Here is a 19572-nt window from a genome sequence, read left to right on the forward strand (position 1 = left end):
AGATTATTCCAGAAAGAAGAGGTGCCTGAGGCTGAACTGCATAGATGAGATTGGCAGGAGTCAGCTACAAACCAGGGCTGAGCAGAAGGAATGCTGGGAAGGTAGAATAGGATCTGACTAGGGAAAGATTCTGTGGGGAAGGAAAAAATAATTTTCCCTCTGCCCTTCTAAATTTCCTCTGGCCGGACCAAGAATCAAATTGACATGAGACAGATGAACAGGGGGAAATGACCAAATTTATTACATATGTACACACAGGAGTTCCATACGAATATGGGACCCGGTTAAGGTTTATATGCCATCCTGAGCTAAGGAGAGGGGATGGGGTTGGGCGGGGCAGGGCTGTGGTTTGGGACTTCAAAGGGCAGGAAAGTAATTCACAGGGAGATGGAAAAGTAAATATTTGGTAAATGAATGTTTGCTGGGCCATCTTTAACAATAGGACACAGAGAGGACTTTGATCAAAGGGACCTTGCTGGGTTCCTCTCTGTCTGTCACACACCAGTACATATTAAACTATAGTTATCTGTGATACTATCTCCCTTCCTTGAGCGGGTCCTCTTTCTAAATTCCGTTTGCAGTTAAGGAGAAGGTCAGAGTTTCTTTCTGAGCCTTTATTATTATTTTTTATTTTTTTAAAAATGGCTTAACATAATTAATATCCCCAAAGGCATATTTTAGGGTGGCAAGCTCTGCTTCCCCTCGGTTCGTACACCCGGTTAACTTAGGGGGTTGATTTTTCTTCTCTACGGGTTAAGAAGAATAATGCGTCACGGCTCAGCCAGACACTCTAGGGGAGCGAGAAGAGCGAACCCACACCTTGGACGGATGACGCCAGTGACAGCACTTGGCTCATTTGCGCTGAATCGAATTAAATCGGGCTGATTGCAGAAAGGGAAGTGAGAGGCCTGCGGGAGGCCGGCTGCATGGGGGCAAACAGGAAGTAAGGAAGGCCCGGGAAGGGGATGGCAGTGGGGACCTGGAAACGCCCAACAATGATCTCCTAGAATAAACGTGCTCCCATGTTATTTCGTGGAGACACAGAAAAGACAGCAATAACATCCTGACCACAACAGAGAGACAGCAAATGCAGGCCCACGAAACGGGGGCTTTTCCTTAGAAAAGGAGCTGGATACTGAGTGTGGCCATTGAGGAAGACCAGACCCCCACCCCACCTCCCCCCACCCTCGGGCATCTTGCCTTTATTCCAGACCATGCAGGAGGCAAGATGCAAACAGCTTTGGTCCTCCTGGTTTGCATTCTTCTATGCAATGGACGGACGCCTAGTGCATGTCTGTGCTGTTTGCTAAACACTGGGGGGTAGGAGACTAAATTACTAAAGAAGCAGAAGACACACGCCCTTTAATGCCATTGGGGGTGTACGACCCACAGACTAAAGTCAAATGAATCTTTTCAAAGTAAAATGACAACGATGGTAATGAACTTACTAACCTGTATCTTTTTACTGAATGCTGTCGTGTGCCGGGCACTTAGCAAAACACTTAACATGCATTCATCTCTTTTAATATTCACAACCATCCTTTGTGATGGGGACTGACGAATGTTGTCTAAATTCTAAGATGCTTGTTTATTTGTTCGTTTGCATGTTAATACATCTGGAAATTAAGTGGGGTTTTACAACCAATATGTATATTTAATGTGGGAGCAATGCTGATTTGGGGGTGGGAATATGGTTTGGTTTTTTCACTAAAAAGTTATTATTAAATGATGGTCATCTTAAAGTCAACGGTGTCTTAGGATGGAGGAAATGTGAAGATACTGTCCCCATTTTAAAATGAGACTGAGGCAAAGGTAATAACAAGGTCCCTTCACTAGACGAGAAAGATAAAAAAAAAAACCTGCCCATCCGTTTGAAAAGCCTCTACTCTGAATGACACTCTTTTATGGCAGAAGAAATAATTCGTCCCCACTCAAGGAAATTGCATCCGAGGGTACCTGGCCACTACACTAACCCAGGCACACCATCAGCCGTATTTCGTCAGGATCCATTTATTCATTAGATGAGCACTGATTCAGCACCTACCTGTCTCACATTGTGCTGGCACCTATGCTTGTGGAGGTAGGAAAACGCTGTCCCTTCCCACAGAGAAGTCACAGATTAATGAGAGAGGCGGGCCTCACACAGTGATGACACACAGGCAGACATAGGACTGCAAACTACAAAGCATCACAGGCAAAAACACAAGATGCTGTAATTAAATGCATCAGAGGGTCCAGATGTGGTCTGGGGCATCAAAGACAGCCTTTCTTGAAGATGTGATTTTTTTTTTTTTAAAAAAAATAAAAAAGCTCATCTAAAAGATCCCAGGGTGAGGCCTGCTAGGTCAGGATAATTTCCAGTAGAAAGCAAACTATTCCACACAATGGAAATAACACATGCAAAGGTCCTGAGGCCAGACGGAATGTGCAGAATTTGAGGTCTAGAAAGAAGGCCAAGGAAGTTCAAGGGGGATAGTTTGCATAAAACAAGACCAGACAGGCTTGTGGGTCATGCTAAGAACAGTGGGAGATGGCTACTTTTTTACCTTAAAACCTCGAATGGACAGAAACCTCGTGATAACAGTTGCTTTTGCAAATAATTTCTGCTTTACATCAATGTAAATTTAAAGGCAATATAGTATAATAAGGTGGAAAGCTTTATTTAAACAGTTGGGGCTTATATCTACGGATATTTTAAAAGTAACTACATGGGCTGTAACAAATACATGTACCACATCAATTAGCAAGCCAGGACTAAACCATTAGTTTCTCTCCCGGACCATTTGATACACCTCAATAGCCCACTGATTAGTGTCAGTTTCAGACACAGAGAGGGGTTCCCTTATGGAAGGGATTTTTGTCAAAACATCAGGACCGGATTATCACATTGAGAAAGGGGCAGTCACTTAGGGTGAATCTCTGTTTTTGCTGAGAGTATTGTCATTGGCTTCCTGCTGGTTTACGACAGCAACGACTGTAAAATAACAGGTTGTCCTTCTTCCGTGAAGCAAGACTCCAGTGTGTGCGTTAGCCACAGAGTAGGAGGTGGTGAGCAGTAATAAGACGCCCTCGACCTGTTGACTGGAAGTGACTGAACCGATCAGCGGGAAAAGGTTGCCTTTGAGGTTCCCACAGGAGCAAATATTAAGGAAGTCGCCCACCTGGCCTGTCTTCCAGCCAGAATTTACTCCCTTCCTGAGGCCTAATGGACCGCTAGAGGGAATTCAAAAGAAAACAAGCTGGGAGGACCAGGGAAAACAAATTTGCTGAAGAGGTGGGGGCACCTGGGAGTTTTATTATTGGATCGAAGGACCTTAAAATCAGCACGTACCTCATGCAACACTAGTAGGCGTGCCCACCGGCCCAACCTTTCGGAAAACTATTCTGGCGATGTATTTCAAAAGCTTTTAAAATGTCCACACATTTGGAACCCATAATTCTATTCCTGGAAATTTATCTTAATAGAATAATAAGCAATATGCAATGTTTATAGTCTCATTATTAACAGAGACAAAAAGTTGGAAATAGTTTATATCTCCAGTTATGGGAAAATGATAGAAGAAATTGTAATACATACAGAAGATGAACTATTTTGCATCCCACTGAAAATCATGTCTTTAAATGATGAAAAATGAAAACATAACACGTTAAGTTCTAAAAGCATTTTATAAAACTGCATATACGGTACAATTTTAAACACATATCTACATCCATATCATAACAGGAGAAAATAATGATAGTAATTATATCTGAATAGTACTTACTTGTTTCTTCTGTGCTTTATTTTCTAAATTTTCTGCAATTGGCGTGAAAGCTTTTTTACAATAAGAGAAAGTACAGGAAAATAATGGACCTCCACCCAGAAGTAACTGTTGTTTTTGCTTAAGATATTTAATAAAGGAATAAAACATTCTAGAAGATGTTTAAGTCCACTATGTTCTCAGTCCCACACTCTCTCTTCCTGAGTATACATTCACCTTGTCCAGGTTTGTATTATTTTTTATGTATTATGCTTTCATAAACATCATATAATGTTGCTCTTTGAGTTTGCCAAAATTTACATAAATTTTATTACCCTGCTACTTACCGTTTTCACTAACATTAGATTTTGAGTCATTCAAGTTGCCATGTATTGAACCAATTTATCTGTTTTAACTGCAATAAAGTGCGCATCGAATATACCACAATTAATCCATTTCCTTATCGATAAACATTTAGGTTGTTTCCAATATTATAAATAATGCTTCCACACAGAGCCTTCATAATCAGAATACTATTAAATTTAAGAGACAGAAAAAATGATGAAATACTGCTAATTCTAGTGAAAGGGGCACTTCTGCTTCCGGGACTCTGCCCTGGGACCCTCCAGGCCACCTGCCTCAGGGTTCTTTCTCTCTAATGCTCTAAACATGGCCCAAGGCCAGAGGTCCCTAACCAGGTACCTTCTATCCAACCCTGCAGGTTTGTCCCAATACCTTTAACTGCTTGGACATTTATGACTAGAGCACCTTCCCTGACCTCACCCTCCCAGAATACCGAACATATGAATAATATGCCAGGAACTTAGCAATCTTATCAACTTGTTTAATCCTCAGGCCATCGTTATCACCTAGTACCATTGTTTTCCATTGGGAAGAATAAAGCACAGAAAGGTGAAGTAACTTGCCCAAGGTCACACAGCTTGTAAGAGAATTGGACTTAAAACTCAGGCAAAGTGACTCCAAAGTCCACGCTCTTATCCTCTGTACTCCACGGCCTCCCGCAATTTTCCCCTGGCCCAGGCCTTATCTCATTTCCCTGTCTTTCTATAGCCTCACCTCTCCCCTATTTCAAGGTAGATGAGCAAGCCCAGGTGGCTCCCTGGGTCTGGACTCTGACCCCTCTCCCTGGTCATGAACTGCACTGGCTCCTACGCTCATACTGCTCCAGCCTCCCGACCACCACCCCCAGACAAATCTTCGTGTTTATAATTCTGATCTTGTCATCGTTTATGTGTTTCTTGAGTCACTTTCTTCCTCCGAATGTCCTTTCGCCAAATCATTGGAGGGGGTGGGGAATAAAGCAGGAAAGTTGCAAGCTATCCCTGCTCTGTTTTTATCAAATGTCTGCAACACTCTTACGAGGAGGAAGCTTCCTAACAATAAATACATCGAAAACCTGCCGACACTTAGGAAGGAAGACACCCCAGGCCGTGGACATCTATCTGTCGGTGGGGCGGAATGAATTTTCAGCGCTGTTTCAGCTCATGGCCAAGTCAAGGTGGTGAACTGTATTGCTCAAATATTTTATCACATGTACTGATCTTCTTTTCCGCCATCAACATAAGAATGCTCACAACTGTAGAGAATTTTTATAAAAATTTATTTGAGCCAAAAAGAGGAGACACCTGGATTGCAACAGACTGAGATAAATGCTTCAGAGGAGAACAGTTTAGAGCTTCTTGTATGCGTTTGGAATTAAGGAGGGAATGTAAGGAAGATGATATGAACGTGGGAGGAGGCAAGGCAGGGGACTGGATTACAGAACGGTTAAGATTCTGTGCTCTCTGGGAGGCGCGAAAGGGGGCATTTCAAAGGCCTGTTCACCCGGCTGCACAGCGGCAGTGGACAGGCCCACCGAAGGCGAAGAGAAACCTCTCACCAAAGAAGTTATAGGCCTGGATGTGACCGCCCACCATGACCTGCCCAGTTAGGAATTTATGATCGGATCGCTCCGCGAGGTTACTGTCCACAGAACTCCTTCTTTCGTCCACACGTCTTACTTACGCCATCAGTGACTGAGAAATGTGTGTTGTTAACTGTAACTAACTCTAATGGGGACTGTTATTTCTCCTTCTAGTTCTGCTAATATTTACTCCACATGGTTTAAAGCCAGGTCATTACATGTGTACAATTTAGGACTGTTATGTATCTCTGTTAGACGGCTTATTTCATCAGGAGGAGGTGTCCGTCTTACCTTAGAGTCCACTCGGTTGATACTAACGGGGACACGGCAGCCTCAGGCTGGCCGGTGTTTGTGTGCTACGTTCTTCTCCATTGTTTGCATTCGACCCGTCTGTGTCTTTATTGAAAATGCGTCTTTTACAAACAGCCTCTAGGCTGTTTCTCATCCAGCATGACGATCTTTGTCTTTTGATTGTAGTGACGGCTCTCTGTGTTAGTTTCTTAGAACTGTCATAACGAACGACCACAAAACTGGACGACTTAAAACAACAGGAATTTGTTCTCTCAATGGTCTGGACGTTAGAAGTTCAAAATCGAGGTGTCGGCAGGGCCACGCTTCCTCGGAGGGCTCTAGGGAAGAACCCCCGGTGGCCTCTTCTTCCTGGCGCGGTCGCCGACCTGGGCGATGCTTCAGCGTGCGGCAGAGTAATGCCACCCTCTGGCTTTCTTCCCTGCCGTCTCCTCTCTCTCTGCATCGAAATCGTCCTTTCTGCTCATGACGGCAGCCATGGGGTTGAAGGCCCACCTAATTCAGTGTGACCTTCACGCTTTCTTTCCCGTTTCATCGAGGTATAATTGGCATACAGTGCTGTGTAACTCTAAGGTATGCCTAACGACTCCACTGACCACAGGTGGTGAAAGAATTACCACGATAAGTTGAGCTAACATCCATCTCATAGAAAAAGAAAAAAGGTTTTTTTTTTCTTGGTGATGAGAACTCTCATCTTAACTTAATTACATCTACAAAGACCCCACTTCCAAATAAGGGGACAGGCATTAAGAATTGAGCATATCTTTTGGGGAGACACAATTGGACCCATTTATGTTTAGCATAATGACCGGTACTGTGGGGGGACAGAGGAGGTGGCAATGCATGCCAGCAGCACAGGTCCAAGCACGTGGAGAGAGCCTTCTGGCAGGCCACTGTTCTGGGTTAGTACCGATCTTACAGTTCTGTGGTGGAATTAAGCTGTCCCTTAGAACGAATCGAATCAAGATAAGTGTGTTGTTATTACTCCAGAGTGGTTAGGAAGTTATTGCCTTTCTAGTATTTTTTGAATATTTTTTTATTTTTCAACTATACTTGACATGCCATACTATATTAGTTTCAGGTGTGCCTTTTCAGTATTTTGTAAAATGACTTTGGTACTTTTTTTTTTTTTTACTTCTAGAAGGTTCTCAGTCATGTCCTATTATTATATGCTTCATGGCCTTCCTTTTGCCTTTTTGGCTGTCTCAAGTGTCTCTCGCTCCTCCCCATCCTTCTACCATCTCCCCAGGGATGTCCATAGAAAGGACTGACCAGCTCAAACCTTGTTCTTCTGGCCAAACACCTACAAGACTCTTTTATGAACGCAAATGGTCTATAAGATGTAACGTGTATGATTATCGAGTCTCTGTTAGCAAAGAAAAAAAGGGAGTAAGTGAGATCTGCTGAGTTGGCCAACAGTAGTGTCGTCTGCAAGAATCACATGCAAAATAAAAGTTAAATTATTTGGTCTGGTTTTCAAATCTCCCACAACCTGGGCCCATCTCGTCTTCCAGCCTAAGTCTCCACTGCTCGTCCCCCAGACCCCTACGTCCCACTCGCCCGGATTAACCCCACAGAAAAAGCCCCCCGCTCCCGCTCTCTGCTGTTTTATCTTTCAGGAATGCAATCCCTACATCCCGACGGGCCCTAATCTTAATTAGTAAGATATCATATGTCTTAGTTCCTCTTCTAGGCCCCATCTCGAAGGCTCGATGTTAATGCCATTGTTCCATGAAGCTGCCCTCCATGCCCGGGCCCGGAAAACTCTCTCCCTTCTCACCTCCTCCGTACCTCTCCCCAGCACATCATCGCTTTCTACTTTCTTATCAGAGTTATGCCAGTCAATATCTGATACTCCATCTAGATATAAGCGCTCTGAGAACAGAGGCTGGGAAACTTACCTACTCTAGATCCACTCAATTTTGGATTGGGGAACCAAGATTTGAAAAATCTATGTCCAAAACGGTACTGAATTTAAAAATATACCATCAGAAAATAATAATGTATTTAAGTAGGGCAGTGATTGAGCTACTTCTGTTCTCAAAAAAATGAAAATGGCTTTTTGTGCAAAATATTTTGCAGTCGAAAGATAACATTCTTTAGGGATAAGAGTTACTTATGCTATTCCCACAGTGCCCTAATTAGTTTTTCTTTAATGCATATTAAGCATAAAAGAGAGAAAAAGAAAAAGGACAAACAAAAGAGCTTAGATTTCACCCACAAATCTATTTTGTAGCTTGCAGTCTCTCAGAAAAGGCTGCAAATATCTCCCACTACATTTTTTTTTTTTTTGGTATAAACACTTTTTATTTTGAGCTTTCTCTTTCTCTCCCTCCCTCCCCTTCTCCCTCCCTCTTTTCTCTTTTCTTCTCTCGCCACCCCCCCCCCCCCCAAATAAGAGCATTTTAAAGCAATCATAAGCTCAAACCAAGGATAAATGGTAAGGCAGGATTTTCTTAAATGGTCTATATTATCTTCTGTTCTCATTTTGAACCATTCTCTCAGAAGATTTTGCAATAATCTGTCACCCTCCAAATGGGGCTGAGTTAGGCTTTTAGGGCCTTGTTGTTATTTACCTGGAGGATGAGGTAAGAAGCCCAGCAATCACAAACTGGAAGTAGGAAATGAACTGGGTATCTCCAGGGTGGTCCTGGGCAGGGAGCTGTGAGGCTCCGGGCTCAGCCTGGGTGAGAGGGTGGGACCCCCCCCCCCACCTCCCCAACTTAATCACTGACTGTTGTGAGGCTGGCAAAGTCATTAAGCCTCTCCGAGTCTTGGCGTCCTCATTTGTAAAGTGTGGGTAATTATAGTACCCACCACATAAGGTTTTCGCAACATGAAATACATGTTGCTAAACCCTGCGGCCAAGCCTGTCTTCGTCTGACTTATTAACGCACTTGCCACAGCTGGGCGCTTTCTGGATTGGATGTCAAAATAAGCAGCATTCTCTCCTGGTTTTCCCACCTCTTCTTTGAACTCCCCTGAGCACCTGTCCCTTCCCTGCTCATGAATGTCGGAGTACCTCGAGCCTCTTACCTTCTCACTCCCTTGAGGGTCTCATCCAGGCCCCGAGCTCTCGACTAATTTACCACTGGGCTCTCGCTCCCGCATCCCCACCTGATATGTAATCAGCATCGCAACGCCGGCATGCCCACACCAAACTCTTGACTTTCGTCTCCGGTTCCGTCCTCCTCCCATGATGCCTTTGTCAGCAAATGGTACCACCAGTTTGGGCTCGAGTCAAAACACGTCTTCCCTCCTGCTCTCACCGCACACGCAAATCCATCTGTGAGCACGGCCATCGTCACTTCAGAGCACTTCCGGAACGCGCGCCACTGCTCACCTCCTCCGCTTTTAGCTCACGGCTTCAAGCCAGCACCATCTCCTCCTTGACCGATACGGCATCCTCATAACTGGCCTCTCTGCTCCTGCCCTTGCTCCCAACCCAGCCTTTGCTCCACTAAGCAAGAGGAACAATTCCTCTAAAACCTGTCAAAACACATCCTTGTGCAACAATCTCCAACGGCTCCCCCACTCCACTCTGACCCCAGCCTTCCATGGACCTCGCCCCCACCCACTCTCCTCCCAGCTCCCTCCTCGGCACCCCAAGCCCATCTCAGGCTGCTGTTTCCTCCACCTGTGAAGCCGACAGATGCCTACTCACCTGAACGACCTCCCCAGGCCCCCTCTGCTTCCCCTTATCCATGCTCAGATTTATTTTTCTTCTTAGCACTTATCTGCTTTGTATGGCATTCGTATTGATCTGATGTCTCTCTCCCTACTACAAAGTCAGCTCCCTGAGAGCAAGACCTTTGCTTCGCTCATTGCTGTATCCTTGGCGCCTAGAATGCTGCTCGATACATTGGCTATTGAACGACTGAATGAACGAATGAATGAATGAGGAGTTACTACGTTAAGTCACTGAGCATAGTATAGCACACAGTGCGTAATTGGTAAATACCACCTGCTACTGTGCTCATTCTTTTTATTACTAATTATTATTTGTCTAGGTTCTTGACACCCCCTGCCTTTCCTCTCAGCCCTTCGACATTTAGACAGCCCATGGGCACACCCGAACATCGCCACTGGAACTTAAGAACAGTAAGAAGAAAGAAATGGAGATCACCAAAACAAGAAGGAATGCCGTTGACTAACCTTCTGCTGTCACAGGTTCTGCCGGGTCACACATAAGGAGGACGGTCAGACTAAATCGTCTGCCAGCGAATGCCCTGGACGTTTTTTTAGCGGCCTCAACTCCAGTGTGTTCTTTCATTTGTATCGACCATCCAAAACTTAAATATTTCTGCCTTCAAATTATACCTCCCAGATTGGCTTTGTAAAGTGGCCAAAAATAGTATTCGCGGTTCAGAAAACACAGTCGATCTTACCTTTAATGACTGTTGTGCTGTTTTGGAGATTATATAAATTTAAATATATGGAATTTTGTGGGGAAACGTTAGGCTAGCCCTGGGAAAAGCAAACCAAATAAACTGGTCCCATACTTTGCATTGGAAACTGCTACCCGGTAGCTCTGCATCAAACCCAACTCGTTACTGATCACACATCTTTTCGACCTGTTGGCCACATGCGCTACATGGACTCATCAAGGAGAGGTGAGCACACGTCGTTGTAAACACGCCTTAGGAAAAGCACCAAGCAGAGTCCACAGTGCTGTTCTCACTGCTGGGATGGGACCTCCCACAGCAGCAACCTTGGCCTGGTAGGCGGCCAACCCGCCCCCAGATAAGGCTTGTCATAGATAGCTGTGCAGACACCCTGGCGACTAGAGCTGATGGATTTAGTTAATGCGGGCCTAGGTCAAATGCCCACCTGGGGCCGAGCACTGGGAGAGAACTGGAAAATTACTAACTCCAAGGCTAAGAGGACTCAGTCTCAGTCCAGCCCTCCCTCAGCCCCCATCCACCCTAAGGGCAAAACATTCTTTTGGAGACAAACTGGCAGAGTTCTTAGACAGAAGGAGACAAAATCACTGACTCAGGAAAACCAGACCCTCTCTGGAGGGGCTAAGCCTTTTAAGACATGACTGGAACATTTCTTGGTTAGGTAGTTCACCAAAAAGCAAACTTAGAGGTTCACCTCCATCCAAAACAAGACTTTCTGTGAGCAGCTCCAGCTGTTGCCTCCTCCGTGGGTGAGGCCACTCTGGCTTCTCCTGAAGGTCCAGTCTTTACCTTCGCCACGGGGACCACACCCTGGTGCGTCCCAGTTCCTGACCTGCCACAGATCCTGGCCCTGCCTGCAGGCTGCCCTAACTCAGTACAATTTGGGGCTGCCTTCTTAAGTAATTTCTAGCTCAGTCCACCTTGGGCGGTGGCCCCAGCTCAGAGCCAGAAGGAGCATAAGAGAAGTAACTAGGAGAACTGGCTTTAATCAGAGAGACCGAAAATCCTGCGACCATCCTTTTTAGCTGTGCAGACAAGCAGGCCTGCTCAGGGAACGACATTTCTGTTTCCTGGCAACAAGATAGTTGTTTCCAGGCCATCTACCTGTCAACCAAACGTAAATGAATCAGGAGGCCAACGGGCTTAGATTTACAAATCAGAAACCCAATTAGGCAATGCCCAGAATGTTCCGAAGGAGACAGAAAAGTTGAGAGTTTTTATAGTAAAAAACTATATTCTTGAGAAGAATGGGTTCTGCTTTCTTGGCTTCTGGATTGGTCCAAGATGTTAACATCTCCCAGGCAGTGGACCAGTACTGGTCCGTAGCTTGTTAGGAACCAGGCCGCACAGCGGGAGGTGAGTGGTGGGCCAGCAAGTGAAGCTTCATCTGTATTTGCAGCTGCTCCCTGGAGCCAGCATCGCCGCCTCAGCTCTGCCTCAGATCATCAGGCCTTAGATTCTCATAGGAGCACCGGTCCCTGGTGCCAAAAAGGTTGGGGACCGCTGCTCTAGATGACCGGTGGTCTGGGTCATGGATGTCAGGCCATCTGGACACATGAACATTCTTTCATAAGTTCTTCAGAGAGTTATCCGTAGTGTGTGTGTGTGCGTGTGTGTGTGTGTGTACATGCGTGCACGTGTAGGCATTGATGCACAACTGAAAAGCTCAAAGTCCTCAGGCTAGTTAAAGTGAAATAAAATTGGTTCCTCATGTTTCGGCCCACTCTGGTCTGAACCAGTTTTGCCAGCTTGCCCATACAGACTCCTCTTTCAGTCAGCGTAGCTGTATCGACTCTATCTCGTTCCCGTCACTCAGCCCTCACACCCTACCCACACAGAGAAAGGGTTCAACTGCCCGTGGGACAAGGAGCGCTCAAGGTCTCCAGAGGCCAGACAGCTGGCCTCCCTCAGCCCTCCCCTAGAGAGCTGGCATCTTCGCTCAGTGTTCCAAGGCTGTTTATCCCCTTGGGCAAGGCCACCCTTCACCTATAAAAAGAGAGATCCAAGGTAGGGACCCCCGGCTGGAGCACAACCCTGTCGTGGATGTCACTGGGCCCAGTCCAAGATCTCCTCACTGCAGAGAGAGCGGGGAGCCTGGGCATATACACCAGATTTTGAAGATTTTGTAGGAAAAAGGAATGTAAAATATTCATATTTTTATATTGATTAGATGTTGTAATAGTAATATTTTGGGTACATTGGGTTAAACAAAATACATTATTATTATTAATTTTACTGCTTCAGTTTACCTTTATAATGAAGCTACTTGTCATAGGCTAAATGATGGATAAGTTTCCAAAGATATCTACCCTTTGGAACCTGAGAACATCACCTTATATGGTAAAAGGAAGAATACCACCTAATATGGCAAAAGGTGAGATTGTCTATGAACCACAGATCATAGTTCTGCAGAGAGTTGTCTTCCATTGGGGAAGGAGTATATACATTTGCAGTTGTAACTGGAATAGTTGGGTCTTATTAGGCAGAGGCATCTTTGAAAAATCGTCCATGTGGGATGATGTGTATATACGTTATACAACTAAGGGGCAGTGGCTCATGTGTTAGACACCCATTAAATTATCTGCCAGGCCCCCCACTCTGGGGCTCCCAGCAGTCATTGTGGACAACTGGACCCCATGACTCTTCTGATATAACCAGGCTGAGCACCTGACCCAAGGTGGCCCATTTAGGGTCCCTTTTGTTGAAATATAGACCTGGGAGCACGAGGGACCTAATATCTAAGCTTGGGGGTTATGGATGGGCACTTTCTACTCACCATCTGGACCACAAAGGCAGAGGATGACAGACAGGAGTGAGGGTGGGAGGGAGGGGGCATGGAGAAAGAGAAATAGCGATTAGACATGTGGAGGGAGTCCTAACACTAGCTGGGTCCCTGGTTCCAGTTCACCCCTGAGGGAAGCTGCTGCTGGCTTGGGGGTCTGTGGGACGAACCTGTATCTCCACAATAAATCCTTCTGTTCAGCTTAGGCTAGTTTAATCTGATTTCTCTTACATCCAACAATGGACTTCAACAAATATAAGTTTTCCTATTTTAGCTGTGAGAAAGTTTTTTTTGTATGTGGTTTATGTTTTGGACGTGCATCTAAGAAATCTTTGCCTGAGGTCACGAAGATTTTTCTCCTATGTTTTCGTCTATAAGCATTGTATTACGACATCAAATCTAGGACCTAGTTTTCGTTAATTTGTAGACATGGCATAAAATATGGCGCCAGGGCCATGACTTCGCGTATGTCCCAGCCCTGCTTGTTGACAATATCACCCTTTCTCCATTTAATGACCTCGGCACTTTTCAGAAAAGTCAATTGACCATGTATGTGAGGGTCCGTTTCTGACTTTTTCTGCTCTTCCATCAATTTCTGTATCTATTTCACCAGACCTCACTGTGGCGAATCTGGCAGTTTTACAATAAATCTTGGAACCAGGTGGCCTGCGTTGTCCAGTTTTGTTCTTCTTTTTCAAAATCGTTTCTGGCTATCGTCGGTCCCATGCTTTTTCTTTTTCCAAAGGATTTTTACTGGGATTCTGCTTTATCTGTAGACCACTTGGGGGAGAATCGATATCTGAATAATGGTGAGGCTTCTGATCCATGGACACATCACACCTCTCTATTTATTTAGGTCTTCTTCGAACTCCTACTCTTTGTGGTTTTTAGCACACAAACTTGTACGCATTTCGTTAGATCTGTTCCTAATTATTTCATGGATTTTAATGCTATTGTAAATGACAGGTTTTTTTTTTTTCATTTCAATTTCCAACTTCTCACTGTTACTACATATAAATACAATTGATATATTGACTTTGTATCTATCCTGTTTCTTATCCTTGCTAAGCTCACATATTAGTTCATAGCTTTCTTATAGAATCTGTGGGATTTTCTATGTAAATTATTTCATTACCGATGAATTATTTTTTCTTTCCAACGTGTAAGACCTTTTATTTCTTTTACTTGCCCGAGTGCATTTGGCTCGCATCTCCAGTATGGTATTGAATAGGAGTGGTGAGAGAACCTATTTTTATGCCCCATCTTAGGGGGATTATGTTTGTTTTGGCCCATACTATATACTCTGCACCACGAACCATGCCTGGCACACAGTAGGCACTCAAAAGAGGTTGCCGGATGACTTAAAAACAAAGTTAACTGATCTACGCAGAGATTAAAATTACTTTGGTTTCATTAACACGTAGTCCAACTAATCAATCTATTGAGTCGCAAGTAAAATGATGCAACAGGATACCATTTTGAAATCGGAAAGATTTGCAAATATGAAAATGCTCTGGTGAGGATGTAAGAGGGATGAGCTGTGCACTTACCGTGAAGGTGACACTGTACTGCATACTTGTCTGAAGAACTAACACCGACTCTAATCTAATGAGTAACACCAAAAAGGGAAAATAGATTTGTTTAAAATACAGTCCCAGTTAAAAGAACTATTCTTTGTCTACCTCTTCTCTGGGATAGTAAAATATGAGGAGTTAGGAATCTGATTTCCATATATTACCAAAATGCTAAGGAGGTTGAGTCGGTATTAACTGTGTAATTGAAAGAAGAATACACTTATCGACCTGGAGATTTAACATAAAAAAAAAAAAAAAACTTATGAAAAAACTCAATTTAAAATATATTATCTAGTGCTACCATTGTCCTAGGAGTGGAAGTAAGGAGTGGACAGCGAAAGGAGATGGTACAATATTTTAAGTAGTTCTCAATCTCAGGAAGTTTAACATTTTGTGATAGACAGACTTATATACTAGAAATAGAGACTAATGCAGCGCTCGCTCTGATTGCCAAAATATAAAACAGAAGAGGAATTACCAAAAGGAGCTAGAATTACAGGAACTAGGAAATCTTTATGAAAGACATGATATTTTAAAGAGCTTCCAAAGTAAAAGTAAATAGACCTTGGATATCTAGATAGCAGGAATGAAAATTCAAGCTTTATTAAATAATTTTTAATTACAGGCATTTTGTGATATTTTGGTCGTTTAAACAAAACAAGCAAAAGCAGAAGTTGAAGAGAGGAAAAAAGGGAACAAAAAGTAGCTATGTTTTAACTTCAGTTACATTCTCTATTCCATTCAATTTGTTAGGAACTGCCAGACTGAAGGTTTGCAGAGCCAGTACGGATTACATACACTTACCTTATGAGCTTCCCCATGAGTCAAACATAAGTCAGCCAATCATCAAATGTTCACCTATACAAAATATATTACATCCAAAATCCCAAGAGTCTGGTGGTGGTAGTATCTTTTTGAGTGGTATGAACAAAATTCATCCAAACTTACTTGTGTTTTTAGGCCACTTTCTAGATGTAGGAGTGAGTTAATAATTGCCAATACACAATGCCATCAGGTTACATAATTGACCCTGCGAGAGGTTCCCCAAATGTTTTCTTTTCTAGCAATCATAGAAAAATATAAATTTGTAAAAGTGGTTAAGGCATCGATCTGCGCTCTGATAAAAGCTGCTTCAATTTTTTTAAAAAATAAAAGAGAAATAAACAAGAAAAAAAAAGCATGACATTTATATGTCTGCTTGTCCATAACTGTTTTCTTTTAACTTAATTTTGTGTTTTCGACATTCAAAACACGAGTGCTTCTAAAGCCAGAATTAGATAACAAAGTACATATAGAGTTTTTCTACCTGTGTTCTGATCTGTTCTCTTTCTTCCCCCATAAACATTTAAATAATTTTTGGTTTATACTTCTAGTGTAACTTTTCACAAATATAAGCAAATACACATATACACACACAATCATGTCCATATTTCTTTCCCTTTTTAGCCACCTCCCCCCTCCAACCCAAATAGCATACTATTTCATGGTTTGGCAACTTGCTTTTTTCAATTACCAAAAGAGTCTGCAGATCGCTCCTTATCAACATGTAGATGTTTTCCATATTCCTTTTTACAACTCAACATTTTGAGAGCATCTGTGTGGTACCTTTAAAAACATATATTAAAGCAGTCATTAGAAGTGAGAACTAGACTCTTGGCAGAATTTAACTAGCTAATTCTAGCTCATCTATAGCAAATGCTTAACTGCGGGATAATTTATCTATGCCACTCACCTCCTACCTCCAACTGTTGGGATGTACTAAGAGGACAAGTGGCTTTGATAATGAGCCCTGAAAATCTACAATTAGGCTTTGGGCCGGGATGACACAAAAATGGGAAAAGTAAAACATGCATTTGAGGGCAAGGAAATAAAGTCTCTTACTGCTCTCCAGAAGCTTGGATCTGGGCAGAAATCATAACTTCATTAAACAGAACAATATTTATATAAACACAATTCAGTAGTCTGTTATTTTAATAATTATAATAGCCTTTGATTTTATTAAAAGCTTACTAAGCCTAGTCAGTCAGAGGCTTACCCTCACCACATCCCCAATAAGCCATGTAGTAAAATTGCACGAGACCCAGATATAGAACTGTAAGGCTTGAATGTATATCTATTTTGAGGTGCTTACTTCTCATTTCAAAACTAGACATTGATATCCAGGACTAAATCTGCCATTGAAACTATGTTAAAGAAGTTGGTTATACCAAATATATGATACAGGATAATTATGTGCATGGATAACTCTATAAAGTCAGTCTTACATAAATCTTCCAGACCATTTTCATTGCTGCAGTTCTGATCAGCTGCCAATGGGCTCATCAAATCAAGGAAATCTGAGTTATAGAATTCTAGGAATGGATGATCTTAAACTTGATCTTTTGTCCTTTGCAGCAATGTTCCCTGGGGGTAACTTGAACATATTCATTTAAGATCAAATCCAGAAAAAAAGTTAATCAGACATGTATCTAACTTTTAGTTTCTCTTTTTGCATTAACTTCTTCAAAAGTTGGACTTAATAATTTAAGACATCAAAATAATTGTATAATGCTAATCATTTAAGAAATTGTTTTGGGAAGAATAACTTTTTCCATACTCTGAAATCAATGCTAACTTGCACTTCTGACGAAGTTTTACGAATATTTTTAAAATTATTTTCCTTTTTATGCACATATATGCTCAATGTGTTAAACACAGAAAAGTATAAAAGGAAACTAATAATACTATGCAGCTATAACTAACCACTGTTAATAGTTGAGCATGTTTTCTTCCAACATTTTTTCCTGTATGTACTTTTTTTTTTCTTACAATGTCCTTTGGCCAAAAGCAATCAAATCTGGCCTAAAGACTTTATAAATTGAAGATAAAGCTGCACCCACTGAAAGGTAACACCCTCTGATTTAAATGACTTTGGGGTCTCTTCTTGGGGTTCTGAGTGAGAGAGAAAACTCCCTATTCATTATCATCAATTATATTCCGGAGTTTACTTTTCAAACAAGTTAAGAAGAGGAAGAGAGAGAGAGAGGCCAAAAATTCTCTTTGAAATGTTATCTGATTTTGACTCTGAGGGGAAAAAAATAATAATTAAATGTTCCATTCACTCTCATGTTGCCATAGTGTGATTGAAATTCAGAGGCCTTTCAATTCTAAAAAGTGCTCTCTGTCATAATCAAAGGGGACGCTCCTAAATCATTCATCGAAAAATACACTTATAGAATACTCAAAAGAAGATGATGGCCTTTCATTGATGTACTAGAACTTCTCATCATTCCTCTTTAAGACCTCGAGTGTGTGTTTGCCTCAGTCAGCAGCAGTAATGTGTCATTCCTTGTCCAGGGACCAACCAAAGCAAACTGGACTTGATGAGATTGATCCAGGACCTCATCAACCCAGATTCTAGACAAAGGTCAGTGTAATTAGATTGCTTTAAGTAAATGAGCCCACGAAAACCTAGACTAACAGAATTGATAAACCATGCAGTGATATTTGCTTAGAAAAGAACTCCTTCCCAGAGAATTCATTTAAATAACAAGGTCTCTTGATATATTTAAAATAAGATTTGACTGTATTAAAGCACACCTATTTGCTATTGAGGAGACTCCCTTACACAAGAACTTCTTGTTTTGCTGTCTTTTTAATAATATTATCTGACACATATCACACAATAAATAATTACCAAAATTTCATTGTAATTATAGGGGATGTAATTTGAGGTTACCTCAGAGCTACAAGGTAAATTAACTTCCTATTTCTCAAGGCCTCATTCACTGTGTGGAATTTAAAAAGGTCTCATAAAGGGCATATAAAACATGGAAAACATTTAATACTGTCAAATAATTCTGAAATACCTGAAACTAGGACACGGATGCTCAGTATTAACACAATCTTTACAAAGCCAAACGTGAGACAACTAGCTCATTCCTAGGTGCAAAATTAATTTATTACTTTTAATAATAAATTCCTTTAATTTACTATGCTAGTTAAACTTTAAAAGATGCTTGGGAGGGTGCAAAATAATAGGAGCAGGACGATCTGCATAATCTGTGCCACCCCTTCAAAATTTACGAGTTCGGGAGGGTAAGAGCACTGAGTGCCGGACTCGGCGGCGACCGCACGGGTCGTATGCCCACGAGGCCGGCCAGGCGCACGCGGGGCTCTTTCCCCATCTCCTACTAAGAGACTGTATTTCTTTTCTTTTCTTTGTTTTTGTTTTTATTTTTGAGCACTTTTTGGTTCAGGGTAAAATTACGTGGAAGGTACAGAGATTCTCCACAAACCCTCGGCCTCCCCTAGCGCTTGCGTTCCCCGGGGCCTCCACCTCCGGTCCCAGGGTGCTGCTGGGTGCAGAGGTGGATGCTGGCTTCGCTGTCACACACACTCGTCACAAGTTTTAGGTAAAACAGTCGGCACGGCTTTTATTTGCCCCGAAGTCACTGGGGCACAGTACCATAACAGATTTTCTTTTTCTTCTCTTGTTTATTTAAAAGACAGACTTTTCGAGGGTATTTTTTTTCTTCTTCTTCCTTTAACAACAGCGCTGCATTGAGGGGAATGTCGGCTCACTGCTGGCAAACTGCGCCCCCAAGGGCGGCCTGCCCAGCCCGGGGGCCTGCAGGGACCGGTCCCTGCGGCCCTCTGTGCATTTTGCCCCGAGGACCCGTCACCGTCGCCCCTGGACACCTTGAAAGGAAGGTTCCCTTCGCGGCGACCTTTTCGCGGCACCTCCATCTCTCCCGGGCCCCCCGCGCACCCAGCGGGCCCGAAGCAGACCCCGGGCCTGGCTCGGAGCTGCGTCCCCCGCACGTCCCGGCCCGGCCCGAGGCGGGCCCCGGGGGACGCG

This window comes from Rousettus aegyptiacus, unplaced genomic scaffold, assembly GCF_014176215.1.
Source record: "Rousettus aegyptiacus isolate mRouAeg1 unplaced genomic scaffold, mRouAeg1.p scaffold_m13_p_8, whole genome shotgun sequence".
NCBI classification, from domain to species: Eukaryota; Metazoa; Chordata; class Mammalia; order Chiroptera; family Pteropodidae; genus Rousettus; species Rousettus aegyptiacus.